Source organism: Canis lupus, unplaced genomic scaffold (genome assembly GCF_011100685.1).
Source record: "Canis lupus familiaris isolate Mischka breed German Shepherd unplaced genomic scaffold, alternate assembly UU_Cfam_GSD_1.0 chrUn_S1680H1874, whole genome shotgun sequence".
NCBI lineage: Eukaryota > Metazoa > Chordata > Mammalia > Carnivora > Canidae > Canis > Canis lupus.
Genome location: NW_023330528.1, coordinates 107,051 through 122,831, shown reverse-complemented (window position 1 = coordinate 122,831; position 15,781 = coordinate 107,051). Strand labels below are relative to the sequence as shown.

General features: G+C 49.1%; 1 long non-coding RNA gene across 1 annotated transcript; it reads right to left on the bottom strand.

The window, feature by feature from the left end:
- Positions 1-2,059: 2,059 nt before the first annotated feature.
- Positions 2,060-3,474, bottom strand: LOC119878514. Its single transcript, XR_005386962.1, has 3 exons — positions 3,312-3,474; positions 3,085-3,230; positions 2,060-2,321 (listed from the first exon to the last, which is right to left on the bottom strand). It is a non-coding gene; the product is annotated as an uncharacterized LOC119878514 (long non-coding RNA).
- Between the last annotated feature and the right edge of the window lie 12,307 nt (positions 3,475-15,781).

The following is a 15,781-nucleotide window of genomic DNA, read 5'->3' as shown; positions in this document are numbered from 1 at the left end:
CTGGACGTGGGTGTAGTGGACCAGGGAGTAATCCCGTCGACCTTGAGAGCATTGGGAGTGGTCAGGATCAGGGTGTAGGTCCCTTGCAGCGAGGTTGAAGTGTCCGGTGTTGGTATCTCCACACGTACACATGTACACCCAGTCACCTGGCTGATATCGATGGGGATCCGGGGGTGGCCCAGTCTCATAGAGGGCCCTCAGCTTAGGCCACACCTGCTCATGGGTTCATGACATTTGGAGGGAGAGAAGATGGTGATCATCAAATTCAGCAAGCACCTCAAGTTTTAAAATGGGGATAACAGGTGGAGGAAGACCGAACATGATCTCGTAGGGAGTCAGTCCCATCTTATATGGGGAGTTCCTCACCCGATATAGGGTGAAGGGGAGGAGAGTCACCCAGTCCCCGCCAGTCTCCAGGGCTAATTTAGTTAAGGTCTCCTTTAATGTTCTGTTCATCCTCTCTACCTGTCCTGAGCTCTGGGGCCTATATGCACAATCTAATTTCCAATCTGCCCCAAGTACTAGTGCCACTCCCTGTGTTACCTTAGAGAAGAATCCTGGGCCCTTGTCTGACCCAATCTTAACAGGAAAGCCATACCTCGGTAAGATGTTTTCCAGTAGTTTCTTGGTCACGGTCTGTGCCGTTTCATGTTTGGTGGGAAATGCCTCTGTGCATCCTGAAAAAGTATCTACAAACACTAATAAATACCTGTATCCATATTTTCCAGGTTTTACCTCAGTGAAGTCCACTTCCCAGTAGGCTCCTGGGCGGTCCCCCCGGAGCCAGGTGCCTGGGTTAGATCCATGGGCGGTGGCATTAGTTAACTGGCATGAGTGGCAGCTTGCCACGATCTGCTCGATCTTTGCTCGAGAGTCTTTAATAGTGATCTTTGCATGTCGTATGAGGTCTTCCATCTTCCTTGTTCCCGTGTGAGTACTCCGATGCGTTTTGGATAGGACTCGCCGTCCCAGTTCCTCTGGCAAGATGATGCTGGAGTCTGTGGCCCTCCACCAGCCACACAATCACTGGGTCATAGGCAAGCGTTTGATCCAGTGTAAGTCAGCATCACTATAGTTGGGGGTGTCCGGCAGGTTCCGTTCCCCCAGATCAGGTAGCGTGGTTGCTAAGACCTGGGTCACCAAAAGGGACACCTCCTTTGCTTTTAAATCGGCTAGCCGGTTTCCCCTGGCTACTGGTGTGTCTGCCTTTTGGTGCCCCGGACAGTGGATGATGGCTAGGGCCTTGGGCAGCCAGAGGGTCCTCAGGAGTTCAAGAATCTCCGTTTTGTTTTTAACAGTCTGCCTCTGCTGTCAGAAGCTCTCTCTCTCTCTGTAAAGGGCTCCGTGAATGTGAGCGGTGGCAAAGGCGTACCTGCTGTCGGTGTAGATGTTTATTCGTTTACCTTCCTCCATGGTCAGTGCCTTGGCCAGTGGGATCAGTTCTGCCCATTGAGCCAACATTTAGGCTGTCAATGGCTCCGCCCAGACGGTCTCTGTCTCCGTGGTTATGGTATGGCTGCCCCCGCAAATCGGACTCCTTCTCGGACAAAACTGCTGTCGTCCGTGTACCAGGTGGCATTGGCGTTCGGCAGTGGCTGGTCCTGGAGATCAGCTCTGATTCCGTACACCTGTGCCAAAATTTCTTGACAGTCATGCAGAGGGGGGTCCCAGTCTGGGTTAGGGAGTAGCGTTGCCAGATTCAGGGTTGTCGGTGGCTTAAATAAAATTCTGGTGGGGTTTAGCAGTAGGCTCTGATAATGGGTCAGATGGGCATTGCTGATCCAGCTGTCTGGGGGCTGTTTGAGTACCCCTTTAATAGCGTGTGGGGTGGTAACATGCAGTTCTTCCGGACTTTTTCTATTATAGACTCGTTCTGCTATTGTCACTAAGTCCTGCAAGCTCTTCTCTCCCAGTCTCTCTACTCTTTGCAATTTCTTTTTAATGTTCAGAACGGCCTGGTTAACAAAAGCCATGATAATTGCGGCCTTGTTTCCGGGGCTTCTGGGTTCATAGGGGTGTACTGCCTAAAAGCCTCTATTGCTCCCTCTAAGAAGGCTGCTGGACTCTCATCCTTACCCTGTCTCACATCATAGACCTTGGCCAGATTGGTAGTCTTGCACGCGGCAGCCTGGAGACCTGCCATTAGAGTCTGGCGGTGGACCCGGAGTCTCTCCTTACCTTCAGGCGAGTTGTGTGCTTTGGGGAGTAAAAACGGGTTTTAGCCAAGGAGGGGAATTCTCGATCATGTCCTGACAGGCCAGGATGTTGGGCATCTGGTCAGGGTGGCCATCTGGTTTGTCCCTGAAGTTCACGGCCTTAACCTGTAAGATAATAGGTAGGTGAAAATTTCCTTCTCGGGGCCATCCCACGTCAAAGGTTGGCCATTCTGATATGCAATAAATTTGGAATCTCTCTCTCTGTATGTCTATGCTCACAATAAGAGCTCTTTCCCTAACATCCGAGAAGTGGGAGAGCATAAGAGACAAGGGTATGGTTTGCATCTGTCCCATTATGTCCCCCGTCCACACCAAGGCACAGACAGTTATGACAGTTCACAAATAACACAGTCAAACACACAGTTAACAAGAACACAGTAACACAGACCAGCACACAAACAGGTAACACAGACCAGCGTGCAAAGAGGTAAGAAGAGCACAGTAACAGACAAACGTTCTAGTGCAGCTGCGGAGACAAGACAGAAAGTAATCCGAAGGGCTGGCAGCCAGCCCTCCTTACAGATGAGGACCCCCGTCCTCCATACAGACGAGGACCCCCATCCTCCTTACGGATGAGGACCCCCTGTCCTCCTTACGGATGAGGACCCCCGTCCTCCTTACAGATGAGGACCCCCGTCCTCCATACAGAGGAGGACCCCCGTCCTCCTTACGGATGAGGACCCCGTCCTCCATACAGATGAGGACCCCCGTCCTCCTTACAGATGAGGACCCCCGTCCTCCATACAGAGGAGGACCCCCGTCCTCCTTACAGATGAGGACCCCGTCCTCCATACAGATGAGGAGCCCCGTCCTCCTTACAGATGAGGACCCCCGTCATCCATACAGATGACGACCCCATCCTACTTACATATGAGGACGCTCATCCTCCATACAGATGAGGACCTCCATCCTCCTTACAGATAGGACCTCCATCCTCCAGGCAGGGGCAAGGGACGTCTCCTCAAGACCCCCGGTTGATGGCCCACCAGCGCATCCGCCTAAGTCAATGCTGACCTAATACAGATTGGAATTCCTACAGGTTAGAGCTCTTAGAGAATATGCACGCAAAAGGTGGAAAAAGTTGAGTGCACTCACCACGCGTGAAATCCTCCGGATAAGGTCCTGGAGGTCTCTCAGATCCCGGACGAGCCCCCAAATGTTGTGGCCAAGATTGTGAATCCTAGAAACCACCGAGAAGCCGACACCGATGCAAACACAAGAGGGTTTATTCACAAGCTGGAGCGTGGGTCTAAGTATACCTGACACAGCGGAGCAGGGACTTGGACCCCAAGACTAAGAGGCATAGCAGCTTTATAGGGGCAGTGGCCCATGGGATACACAGAAAGTTGCACAGTCATGTCGGTCCACACGCAGGTGGCCGATTGAATTACATCTTACCCTATAGTATCCATTTGAGCTGGCCTATTACTTTGGTCAGAATTGGCGCGCAGTTTTGGCTGGCACAAAGCAGGGTTACATTGTTATGGGCCGATTTCTGAGTAGCGTGTGCCCAAAAGCTTGACTAGGGTGGGGCAGCACCTTAAGCAATAAGCAGGTTATGTAGGGGTCATACAGAGGGTGACAGCTGTAGCACAAAATGGCATCTGTCCTCCTCTGCTTGTCCAGGAGTAGGGGATTTTTGTTAAATTTCCTGGGTCTCAGGGATCCGTGGGTGGCGCAGCGGTTTAGCGTCTGCCTTTGGCCAGGGGCGTGATCCTGGAGACCCGGGATCGATCCCATGTCGGGCTCCCGGTGCATGGAGCCTGCTTCTCCCTCTGCCTATGTCTCTGCCTCTCTATCTCTCTCTCGCTGTGTGACTATCATAAATAAATAAAAAGAAATTTCCTGGGTCCCACACTGACTGCATGTACACTTCGCTTCTAACAGGCCTAGGTTTGTTGCGGGACAGAAGTTGTGTGAGAGGCAATTGGAAGGTGCAGGCCAGGAGACATGTGTCTTGAAACTCAATCCAGCGACTACCGAGGAATTCCTCTCATACATTGCTACTACTTCCATACAAGAGAAGCTAGTTGAACGCAGTGTCCAGGGGAACTTGATTCTGAGAGGTGAGACCCCACGTAGTCCCTCACAGTTCCACACTGCCTGCAGATAGAGTTTTGAACATCCTCACTAGAGATGTATGCCAGAAGCTCATGGGACGCAAGGGGCAAGTTGAAGTCTTCAATGGTTGTGTCTCCAGGTGCAGTAGTGCGGTATTCATTGAACCTCCTGACTTTCGGCTTCGAGGCATGCTTCCTTTTGAGAGCTGAATTCAAGACAGGACCCTCCCGCATCCTGCCGGCCTGTAGACATAGCTGCTAACATCCTTATATTAGGTGCTGGGAGAGGTTGTGAGAAATGCATGTGGAAGCATGAGGCCTGTACTCACGTCTATCTGAGTTCAATACAATGATTGCCAACGTCCTTGTTCAATTAGAGTGTAGCTCGGGTATACCTCGCCTCGATAACTGTCTAGCAGACATCGGCCTGCAAAGCATACACACTTCTGAGAGTTTAGCTTTTGGCCTGTACTTTCCACATCCTGCCTGCAGGTACACTTCACTGCTAACAGGCCTAGGCTCGATGCGTGACTGAAGTGTTGTGAGAGGTAAGTGGAAAATCCCGGCATACAAGACTAGTGCCTCCAAGCTCAATCCAGCGATATCCTAGTAATTCCTGTAGTAGACAGGTGCTACATACTAAGTTCCATACGTGAGAAGCTAGCTGAACCCCGAGTCCAAAAGCATCTCTCTTCCGAGAGTTGAGCTCACACCCTGTCCCTCACAGTTCCACACTGCCTGTAGAATGAGTTTTGAACATCTTCACCAGAGACGTTTGTCAGAAGCTTGTGGGACACAAGTGGAATCATGCAGGCCTGGAAGGTGTCTCCAGGTGCAGTAGAGTGGTATTCTTCGAACCTCCTGAGTTAGAAGACTGCTATGGTCTCACGGCCATTAGAACGCAGCTAGTTGAAAGCTGGCTTCTAGGCATGCTCTCTTGTGAGAGCTGAGCTCAGGGCAGGACCCTCCCGCATCCTGCCTGCCCATTGTCATAGCTGCTAACATCCTTAAGTGAGGTTCTGGGAGATGTTGGAGAAATGCGAGTGGAAGTGTCAGAACTGTACTCATGTGTATCTGAGTTCAATATAGCGATTACGAACGTCCTTGTTCAATTAGAGTGTAGCTCGGGTATACCTCGCCTCGATAAGTGTCTAGCAACGTCGGCCTGCAAAGCATACACACTTCTGAGATTTGAGCTTATGGCCTGTACCTCCCCCATCTGACTGCCTGTGCGTTCCGCTTCCACAGCATTTCGTTGTATGCGAGAGAGTAGCGGAGTGAGAACCAAGTGTCTGCCTTGTTAATTTGGCTCCCAGCGGACAGCTGCCTGCAAGGCATGCACACACCTTTGGATTGAGCTTAGGACTTGAACCTCCCACATGCTGACCGCCTTTACGCTTAGCTTCCAAAGGATTTTGTTCGATACGGGACGCAAGTTTTGCGAGAGGCAAATGTGTGTTAGTTCAATCCAGCAACTTCTGAGGAATTCCTCCCTCAGATGGGAGCTACATACTAACTTCCAAACCTGAGTAGCTAGCTGAAAGCTGTCTCTCTGGGGAACTTCCCTCTCAGAGTTGAGCTGAAACGTGGTCCTTCCCAGTTCCACACTGCCTGCAGATACAGTTACGAACATCCTCACTAGACATGTTTGTCAGAAGCTCATGGGACGCAAGGGGCAAGCTGCAGGCTTCAAGGTTGTGTCTCCAGGTGCAGTAAAGCGGTATTCATGGAACATCCTGAATTACAATGCTGCCACGTTCTGATGGCCATCAGAACGCAGTAAGTAGAAAGCTTGCTTCGAGGCAGGTCTCCTTTTGAAAGCTGAGCTCAGGGCAGGACCCTCCTGCATCCTGCCTGCCCATAGTCATAGCTGCTAACGTCCTTATCTTAGGTGCTGGGAGAGGTTGGAGAAATGCAAGTGGAAGTGTCAGGATGGTACTCACGTGTATCTGAGTTCAATACAGTGATTGCCAACGTCCTTGTTCAATTAGAGTGTAGCTAGTTTCTAACTCCCATGTACGAGTGGGTAGCAGACATTTGCCTCCCAGTTGTACACACTTTTGAGAGTTGAGCTTATGGCCTGTACTTCCCACATCCTGCCTGCAGGTACACTTTGCTGCTAACAGGCCTAGGCTTGATGCGTGACTGAAGTGTTGTGAGAGGTAAGTGGAAAATCCCCGCATACAAGACTAGTGCCTCCAAGCTCAATCCAGCGATTTCCTAGTAATTCCTGTCTTAGACAGGTGCTACATACTAAGTTCCATACGTGAGAAGCTAGCTGAACTCTGAGTCCAAAAGCATCTCTCTCCCGAGAGTTGAGCTCACACCTAGTCCCTCACAGTTCCACACTGCCTGCAGAATGAGTTTTGAACATCTTCACCAGAGACGTTTGTCAGAAGCTTGTGAGAAGCAAGTGGAATAGTGCAGGCCTGGAAGGTGTCTCCAGGTACAGTAGAGTGGTATTCTTCAAACCTCCTGAGTTAGAAGACTGCTATGGTCTCACGGCCATTAGAACGCAGCTAGTTGAAAGCGGGCTTCTAGGCATGGTCTTTTGTGAGAGCTGAGATCAGGGCAGGACCCTCCCGCATCCTGCCTACCCATAGTCATAGCTGCTAACTTCCTTACATTAGGTGCTAAAAGAGGTTGGAGAAATGCGAGTGGAAGTGTCAGGACTGTACACGTGTATCTGAGTTCAATATAGCGATTGCCAACGTCCTTGTTCAATTAGAGTGTAGCTCGGGTATTCCTCATCTCTATAAGTGTCTAGCAGTCATCGGATGCAAAGCATACACACTTCTGAGAGTTGAGCTTATGGCCTGTACCTCCCCCATCCTGACTGCCTGTACGTTCTGCTTCCACAGCATTTCATTGTATGCGCGAGTGTGGCGGAGTGTGAACCAAGTGTCTGCCTTGTCAATTTGGCTCCCAGCGGACAGCTGCCTCCAAGGCATGCACACTCCTTTGGTTTGAGCTTAGGACTTGAACATCCCACATGCAGACCTTCTGTAAGCTTCGCTTGAAAGGATTTCGTTCGATAGGGGCGCAAGTTTTGCGAGAGGCAAATGTGTCTCCGGGCCTCCTCTCCGGGCCTCTGTGGTCTGACAACTTGGTGGCAGCGAGTGGTCTGTGTGGTGTCTGGCGATGGGATGTGGTGCTGATTGTCAGGTGCACATCTGCCTGGGAGATGCACCTGCGGGGATCAGTGACGGGGTGGGCATCAGCACCTCTGGCCTCCAGCGGGCAGTGCTGTGCTGCTCCCTGAGACTCGGGTCTGATGGGGGGGAGGCGGGTGGGGACGCTGGTCCTCTAGCTCTAGGACTGAGGATTCCGCCCCCCAGTCTGCAGGCCCACCACAGAAGAGCCGCCAAGCCCCCGGTTCCCTGCCGCTTCTCTCAGAACCCTGCTTTCACTCTGCCCGCGTCTGAGTTTCTTTTGGTTTTGTTTTTTATCTCAGACTGTTGTGCCCAAGATTGCGAATATGAGAAACCACCAAGAAGCCGATTCCGATGCAAACACACGAGGGATTATTTACAAGCTCGATCTTGTGTCCAAGTATACCCGACATTGCAGATCAGGGACTTGGACCCGAGGTAGGTTTTAGCTTAGTTTTAAGGGCTGGTCTTGGGGACCTCAAGAAGGGCTGGAGCAATTCCTCAAGTTCTGTTTACATTTTGATATGGGGCCTTCAAGGGCATTGAGCTCTGTTCTCATTCTAATAGGGGCTTCCTGCCCTTGGCCTGGGCTCAGTTTTGATTCAATTGTGGGGCTTTCTAGGACATTAAGCTGTAAACAGCAAAGGTTCCACACATGGAAGGGGGACGTCACACTGTCCCTATTTGCTGAAGACGCGGTACTAGAAACAGGAAACCCAAGAGCCTCCACCAAAACCTGTTAGAACTAAGGAGTGAGCTCAGTAAAGTAAAGGGACACAAACTGACCCTACAAAGCAGAGTAGCCTTGCTGTGTCCCGACAATGAGCACTCAGGAAGGAAAGGAAGGACGTGAAGGCCTTCTCAGGAGCATCAAGGAGAATAAATAATGAGACTGAACCAAAGGAGCACAAGTCTTGTGCACTGAGCCATACCAGGCTCTGGGAGGCCGTCCTGGGCTCGTGGGGTCGGAGCCTCATCTTGTGAAAATGTCCGCAGTTCCTGAAGCCACCCTCAGTTTCATGTCATTCCTATCAAAATCATGGTGGCAGATCTTAGAAATAGGAAAAAAAAAACAAAACCCATAACATCCAACCCCCACAACAAATGACCCCGGAGGTCAAATCAGTATTGGAGAAGCATGACAGAGTGGGACGCAGGCACTTTCCTATTTCAAAAGATGTCACAGAGACACAGGATAAAGCAGTGTGGTTCTCGGGCCCCCGGCTGGCTCCGTCGGTTAAGCATCCAACTCCTGACCTCACCTCCAGTCCTGATCTCAGGGGTCGTGAGTTCTAGGCCTGTGTTGGGCCATGGACGAGGCGTGGAGCCTACTTAGACAAACCAGACCCACGGGGGTGGTTCCCGGCATAAGCTGAATGAGCAAAACAGAGAGTACAGAAGGAAATGTGCTCTGATAGAACTGATTTTTTTAACTTAATTTAAACCCAATTAATTAACGTATAGCGTATTACACTTTCAGAGGAAGAATTCAGGGATTCACCAGTTGGAGATAACAGCAGTGCTCGTGACATCACGTGACCTCCTTCATGCCGGTCCCCTGTTATCCGCCCCCTCCAGCGACCCTCAGTTTGTTTCCTATCATTAAGAGTCTGTATTTCCTGCATCTGTTTTCATCTTATTTGTTTTTCCTTCCCTTTACAGTTGTTCATCTGCTTTGCTTCTTTAATTCCACCTATGAATGAAACCACACGTCATTCTCTTTTCCGAGTGAGTTACTTCACTTAACATGATCCCTTTAGTTCTATCCACATCATTGCAAATGGCAAGATTTCCTTCTCTTTGATAGCTGAGTTCCATTCCTCTCTCTATGACCATCATCTATCTCCCATCCTCTTTATCCATCATCTGGCAGCGGACACCGAGGGTCCTCCCACAGTGTGGCTACTGTGGACCCGGCTGCTGTGGACATTGGGGTGCAGGTGTCCCAAGTCTCACTGCATCTGTATCTTCGGAGTGAGCTCCAGGCCGTTCACCTGCTGGTCGCAGGGCGGCTCTATTTGTAACTTCCTGAGGGGCCTCCACACTGTTTCCAGGGCGGCTGCACCAACCCGCGGTCCCGCCCACAGTGGAAGAGGGTTGAGTGAGTTTTGCAGGACGTGGTAAAAGTCTGGTCCACATTTCCTTTCACGTCCTGTGGGCTCCAATTCCTTGTCCTTAAGTATTTCTGGGGAAGCCGGGTGTTGGGCTCCTTTTCAGTGAGATGTTTCCAAAGCTAACAGGCCCCAGATGAAGGCTGAAAGGAGGCAGGTGCAGCACAGAGAGCACCCGCTGCCTCCTGCACAGTCTCCTGTAGCGCCTGAGCATCCCGCAGGGGGCGCCTGAGCCCAGGCCCCTCCCATGGGGCATGCATGTGCAGTAGGCCTCCTCTGCCTGCACTAACAGGAGCCAGCCTGTGCTGGGGAGGCCTGCGGAAGACATGGGGACGCGTCTATGCTGATGAGCTGCAGCCTCCTCAGGACCCGCGGGGAGTCTTCAGGGGGAAATTGGGTCACATTCATGCTGACAGGAACCCCGGTCTCCTCAGGACCCGCGATGAGGCTTTAGGAATATGTGGGCCCACATCCACCCTGACAGGAGCCCCTGGGCCGCCTCAGGACCCGCAGGGAGGCTTCTGGAAGATGTGGGCCCACATTCACGCTGACAGGAGCCCTGAGCACCTCAGGACCCGCAGGGAGGTATCAGGAAATTGTGGGCCCGCATCCACGCTGAGAGGCACCCCTGAGCAGCCTCACGACCCCCGGGGAGGCTTCAGGAAGATATGGGCCTGCATCCACACTGACAGGAGTCCCTGAGCTGCCTCAGGACCTGTGGGGAGGCTTCAGGAAGATGTGGCGACGCGTTCACTCTGGCAGGAGCTCCCGGGTCCCTCAGGACATAAGTTGAGGCTTCTGGAAGCTGGGGGCTGCATTCATGGTTACAGGAGCCCCAGCCTCCTCAGAACCCTCGGCGACACTTCGGGAGGATTTGGGGCCACATGGACACAGCAGGACGCTGACTTCCTCAGGACCCCTGGTGTAGACTTGGGGAAATGTGTGGATGCGTCCATGGGGACAGAAGACCCCAGCTTTGTCAGGGTCTGTGGTGAGGCCTAAGAAAAATGTGGGTGCCGCATCCATAGTGACAGGAGTCTCCAGCCTCCTCAGGACCCACTGTGAAGTTTTGGGAAGATTTGGGGCCACATCCATGCTGACAGGAGCCCCCAGCCTCCTCAGGTCTTATGGTGAGGCTTGAGGAAAATGTGGGGCCACGTCAATGCTGACAGGTACCCTGTCTTCCTCAGGACCTGCACTTTGGCTTCGGGACATAAGGGGCTGCGTGTATGCTGACAGGAGCCCACAGCCTCCTCAGGACCCGCGGTGAGTTTTCTGGGGGACGTGGGGCCATGTCCAGGGTGACAGGAGCCCCCGGCACCCTGAGGACCTGCTGTGAGGCTTCCAGAGGATGTGAGGCATAGTCCACAGTGACAGGAGACCCAGCGTCCTCAGGACCCGCTGACTATGACTCAGGAACACGTGGGGCCACGTCCGCACTCACAGGAGCCTGGCTTCCTCAGGACCCCTTGGAGGAATCTGGAGGAGCTGTTGGGGGCCACTTCCACATCAGAAGGGACTCCTCAGAACCACAGGGTAAGTGAAAGTGTAGAATGAATGGTAGGGTGAGGAGAGGGGAGGAAGTTGGTGGTTAGCCTTAGGTTAGATGTTAGGGGTTAGTGATTATGCTTATGATTACGAATTAGAGGTTAGGTGAGGCATAAGGGTATTTGTCAGTGTTAAGAGTTAGGATGGGGGTTAGGGTAAGGGACAGGATTTAGTGTTAGGGTTAGGGTTTAGGCTCTAGGGATTAGGGCAGGAGGTTAGAGGTTGGGGTTAGGGTTATGGTTAGAGTTAGGGTTGGGCTTAGGTTTGCAGTTAGGGTTAGGGGTGAGGGTGTGAGTTATGGTTAGGGGTTAGAGTTAGGGGTTAGAGTTAAGGGTTACAGTTAAACTTAGGGCTAGGTTTAGGGTTAGAGTGAGGGTTAGGATTAGGATAGGGGTTAGGGCTAGGGTTAGGGTTAAGGTTTGGTTACAGGTTAGGGTTAGGGTCAGGTCAGGGTCAGGGTACGGTTTTGGAAAAGGGTAAGATATAGGGTTAGGGAGTGGGTTAGGGGTTGGTTTTAGGGTACGGGTTAGGGTACAGTTTGGGGTATGAGATAGGATTAGTATTAGAGGGTTAGGGTTAGGGTACAGGTTAAGGTTAGGAATAGGATTTGAATACCTTATATTAAGGTTAGGGTTAGAGGTTAGGGTTCGGGTTAGATTTAAGGTAGGGGTCAGGATTAAGGAAACCTAAGTTTAGGTGAACCTACGTTTAGGAGTTAGGGTGAGGGTTGGCAGAAAGGTTCAGTGAATGTGTTTTGGTCTTGGGGTTTTTGTTTGTTTTTCGATTAGTGATGGGTCTTGTTTAAGGGCTAAGTTAACATTAGGATTAAGTGTAGGGTTAGAGTTATGTCTGTGTATGGTTAGAGTTTGGGTCTGGCATGTGCCTGCACTGGGACTCCTAGCATCTTGGGCCGCTTAGTTTTATGCACTCTATTTAGGTTTTGGGTTCAAAGATAGCCTGACTCCACCAAGTCAGTGGCCTCCCCAGAGAATCAAAATCCAGCCTTCTGATGGGGTCAGAATAGACATAGCAGGCTTCTCCCGAGGTGAGCTAAGGAGGGGATTTGTGGCTCTAAAGACTCTTTATTTGGATTTTCAGTTGCCTTTCTGATTTTATCTCTAGTGCGTACATGTTTCATCAATACTACCTATTATTATTTTAAAGTTTTACTTGGGGATCCCTGGGTGGCGCAGCGGTTTGGCGCTGCCTTTGGCCTAGGGCGCCTTCCTGGAGACCCAGGATCGATTCCCACGTCGGGATCCCGGTGCATGGAGCCTGCTTCTCTCTGCCTGTGTCTCTGCCTCTCTTTCTCTCTCTGTGACTATCATAAATAAATAAAAATTAAAAAAAAATAGTTTTACTTGAATTCCTGTTTGTATACACAGAATGATATAGTTTCAGGTTTACCACATAGTGATTCAACCCTTGGATACAACGCCTGGTACTGGCCACAGGTGCCCTCCACTATCCCCATCCCCTGATTCCCCATCCCCCTCACCTTCCTCTGGTATTTATTAGTTTATTCTCTGTGGTTAAGAAAGTGTTTTTTTGTTTGCTTCTCTCATCCCCCCTGTGTCCCTTTGCCAGTTTGTCTGGTTTCTTAAAATTCACATGTGAATGCAATTGTATGGTATTTGGTATCTTTCTCTGACTGACTGAGTTCCTTGAGCATAAGTCCTTTCCACTTCTCCCACGTCATTGTAAATGGCTTCATTTCATCGCTTCTGATGACCCGGTGATGTCGCAGTGGGTATATTTACCACATCGTCACTGCCCATTCATCACTCGATGGACATCTGGGCTGTATCCACAGTTTGGCTGTTGTTGATAACGTTGCTACAAACACTGGGCTGCGTGTCCCACTTGGAATCTACTAAACGACTTTTGTATCCTTGGGGTAAATACCTAGCTCTGCAATTTTGGAATCGTAGGGTAGCTCTATGTTTAACTTCTTTTTTTAATTTTTTTATGATAGTCACAGAGAGAGAGGCAGAGACACAGGCAGAGGGAGAAGCAGGCTCCGTGCACTGTGAGTCCGACGTGGGATTCGATCCCGGTTCACCAGGATCGCGACATGGGCCAAAGGCAGGTGCCAAACCGCTGCACCACCCAGGGATCCCCTATTTTTAACGTCTCGAGGACCCCCCACAGTGTTTTCCACAGTGGCTGCACCTGTTCGCATGTCCACCAGGAGTGTAAGGGGGCTCCCTCTTCTCTATAGCCTCAACAACACCTGTTGTTTCTTCTGTTGTTAATTTTAGCCATTCTGACGGCTGTCAGGTGACATCTTATTGTGGTTTTCATTTGCATTTCCCTGATGATGGGTGACGCTGAGTGTCTTTCGGTGTCTGGTGGCCATCTGGATGTCTTGTCAGAGACAAAGTCCATTCATGTCTTCTGCCCATCTGCAGTTGGATAATTTGTGTTTAGGATGCTGAGATTTATATTTGCTTTACGTATTTTGCATACTGTTTATTGGATGTGTTGTTTACAAATATCTCCTTTCATTTTGTATGTTGCCTTTTAGCGTTGGTTGTTTCTTTCACTTTGCAGAAGGTTTTGAATTTGATGAAGTCTCAATAGTATTTTTGCTTTTGTTTCCCTCACCTCAGAGGCATATCTAGAAAGAAGATCCAATGGCCAACGTCAAAGATGTTGCTGCCTATCTTTTCTTCTTTGTATGGTTTCAGGTCTCACATTTAGGTCTTTCATCCATTTTGAATTTATTTTTTATATATATGGTGTAAGAAAGTGGTCCCGTTTCATTCTTCTGCATGTGGCTGCCTGGTTTTCCCAACACTATTTGTTCTTATCCTGGGGTCAGGGTTAGGGTTTTTTGAAGAGACTGTCTTTGTGCCATTGGATATTCCTTGCTGCCTTGTTGTCGATTAATGGATCCTAGAGTTACAGGTTTGTTTCTTGTTTCGGCATTCCATTCCATTCTATTCTATTGATCTTAGCGTCTCCTGTTGGGAGATTCTTGATTGCTGATTCAATTTCGTTGCTGGTTATCTGTCTGTTCAAGTTTCTTATTTCTTCCTTTTTCATTTTTGCTATGTTATATATTTCCAGGAATTGATCTATTTCTTCCAGGTTCTAGGTTGCTGGCATATAATTTTTCATAATGTTCTCTTATAAATGTTTGTATTTCTCTAGTGTTGATTGTTATTTCTCTTTTTTTCATTTGTGATTTTATTTGGGTCCTTTCTCATCATTTATCTTTTTTCTTTTTTAAAGATTTTATTTATGTATTCATGTGAGACACAGAGAGGCAGGGGTATAGGCAGGGGGAAAATGAGGCTCCATGCAGGGAGCCTGATGTGGGACATGATTCCCCAGGACCCCGGGATCATGACCTGAGCCAAAGCAGATGCGCAACCACTGAGGCACCCAGGTTCCTTTGCTAGTTATGGGTGTGTTCACATTTTCTATTTCTTCCTATTTCAGTTTTGCTCGTTTATACATTTCTAGGGATTTGTCCATTTATTCCAGGTCTCCCAGTTTGTTAGTGTATAATCTTTCATAGTATTCCCTTATAATTGTCTTATTTTTCTGGTGTTGATTGTGATCTCTCTTCTCTCTTTTGTGATTTTATTTATTTAGTTCTTTTCTGTTTTCTTGTTGATAAGGCTGGCGAGGGCTTGATCCATTTTCTTAGTTATTTTGAAGAACCAGTTCTTAGTTTCATTATTCCATTCTACTGTTTCGTTGTTTCTGTATTGTTTATTTCTGCTCTCATCTTTATTTTTCCCTTCTTCTGTAGGCTTTAGACTTTGTTTCCTATTCCTTTTCCAGCTCCTTTAGGTGTAGTGTTGGGTTGTGTATTGGAGACTTCTTGTTTCTTGAGGTAGGACTGTATTGCTATCTACTTCCCTCTAAGGACTGTCTTTGCTACATCCTAGAGGTTTGAAGAAACATGTTTTCATTTTCATTTGTTTTAAATTTCCTCTTTAATTTCCTGGTTGCTCCATTCATTCTCTAGTAGGATGATCATAATCTCCACGAATTTTTGGTCTGTCCAAATTTTTTCTTAATGTCGACCTCGAGTTTCATAGCGTCATGGACCGAAAATGTACATGGTGTGATACCATCCTTCTTGTACCTGTTGTACCTGTTGAGGGCTGATTTGTGGTCCATGATATAATCTATTCTGGAGAATGTCCCATGTGCACTTGAAAAGAATGTGTATTCTGCTTTAGGAAGAAATGTTCAGACTATATCTGTTGAGTCTCTTTGGTCCAGTGTGTCAAGGCTATTGTTTCCCTGTTGATTTTCTGCATAGACGATTGGTCCATTGCCATAAGTGGGTGTTAAAATCCCCAGTCATTGTATTATTATCAGTGTGTTCCTGTACGTTTGTTGTTAATTGGTTTCTATATTTCGGTACTCCCATGTTGGCAGCATAAATATGTAGTTGTTTGATCTTTTTTTAAAAATAAATTTATTTTTTATTGGTGTTCAATTGACCAACATACAGAATAACACGCAGTGCTCATCCCGTCAAGTGTCCCCCTCAGTGCCCGTCACCCATTCACCCCCACCCCCTGCCCTCCTCCCCTTCCAGCACCCCTAGTTCTTTTCCCAGAGTTAGGAGTCTTTATGATCTCTCTCCCTTTCTGATATTTCGCAAACGTTTCTTCTCCATTCCCTTATGTTCCCTTTCACTATTATTTATATTCCCTGAAGGAATGAGA